This window comes from Nannospalax galili, unplaced genomic scaffold (genome assembly GCF_000622305.1).
Source record: "Nannospalax galili isolate Female #2095 unplaced genomic scaffold, S.galili_v1.0 scaffold1879, whole genome shotgun sequence".
In the NCBI taxonomy this organism is placed as follows: domain Eukaryota; kingdom Metazoa; phylum Chordata; class Mammalia; order Rodentia; family Spalacidae; genus Nannospalax; species Nannospalax galili.
The window spans coordinates 97,553-99,294 of NW_008343214.1; positions in this window are offsets into that span (position 1 = coordinate 97,553).

The following is a 1,742-nucleotide window of genomic DNA, read 5'->3' on the forward strand; positions in this document are numbered from 1 at the left end:
AATTAATGTTTGGTAGCGGAGCCCTAAAGTTTCTTTGGTACTAAATTAGCCAATCCCATTAGGAGTTCATTATTTTACAAAGAAAATTATACTTGAAATGTTACCTTCCTCCAATAATACACACTGTACAAAATTTTAGTTTATTGTTGACTTTATACACAAGTTATCAGCATTTTTGCATTGAATTGATAATATAAAAAACATATAAATTACTTTTTCCAAAATGTCTCCTTAGCATCTGAAAATTAAAAAAAGGAAACATTTTGATGAATTATCCTGTATTTTTTCAAAGTAAGTAAATTTGGATTATTTTCATAAGATTCAGTAACTTTAGCTAATTTTTCTAAAAACAAAATAATTAGATTCAAAAGTACTAAAATAAATATTTTAGCAGCACACTTATATCTATTACATTTCCACAAAATAATTGGTAGAAACTGGATCTTTTTCCTTAGCCTCTGGGCTACCTGTCAGCTGAACACAAAAATTCTAGCTGTCTCCTCACTCCTTTCTTCTTGTCATGCCTCTTCAAAAGAAATATGGATAACTAGAGTGTGTGTACAACCTCACAAGGTTTCTAAGGCTAATTGGTTCCACATACAATGTGGTAGAAGTTTCATACAGCAAAAGTGCAGCATAGAGACTGGCACAATGCAGTTTATTTTTAGCTCTCCTTCTCTGTTCTCTATTATAAACACACTCTATCCACAGTAGCAGTGTTTCATAAAGTGAAATATCATTATTTTGAACTTCTAACCTGCACATACATGGATTGTCTATATCCTAAAATACAACATAATTTATCTTATAAGATCATTTGATTTTACCAATCCAGTTTGATTTTCAATTTAGACAGTTCCCAAAGCAAGAAGCAAAGCATGATCAATTATGACCTTAAAAAAACAAACTACAGATTATAAACTAGAATTTTCCTATAATATCCATAAATTCAGAAGCTAAAAAATCCCACTTATAAATAACAAATAGTTATGCCAATGAAGCAGAAATTAGCTCTCCTTCTCTGTTCTCTATTATAAACACACTCTATCCACAGTAGCAGTGCGTCATAAAGTGAAATATCATTATTTTGAACTTCTAACCTGCACATACGTGGATTGTCTATATCCTAAAATACAACATAATTTATCTTATACAATCATTTGATTTTACCAATCCAGTTTGATTTTCAATTTAGACAGTTCCCAAGCAAGAAGCAAAGCATGATCAATCATGACCTTAAAAAAAACCTACAGATTATAAACTAGAATTTTCCTATAATATCCAGTCATAAATTCAGAAGCTAAAAAATCCCACTTATAAATAACAAATAGTTATGCCAATGAAGCAGAAATTGTTACTCTGAGGAAAGAAAGACAGAGTTTGGAAGAAAGCTCTTGATTCAGCAAGGGTGTTAGTCAAATTCACTGGTGGGAGGCACATGTGGCATCCAATCCCCTCTTCCCATGGTCCTTGCAACAACCTGAGAAAATAATTCTCCAAACCTCTGAGAATGTTAACAAGTTTATTGGACTTGCTAACTGAGCTTGCGATGCAGGTTTACTTACAGAAGAGTGGGCGCCCCCCCCTCCATTCACCCCTGTGTTCAAAAGTCACACACAAACATAAATCCCATGGTTCTGGACAACCTCACAAAATGGCAAGACCTGCTTCATGGATTTCCCAGCTTTTATAAACTTAGCCCCTCCCCTGCAAGAAGTTATGGTCAACCAATTGGCTGGAAG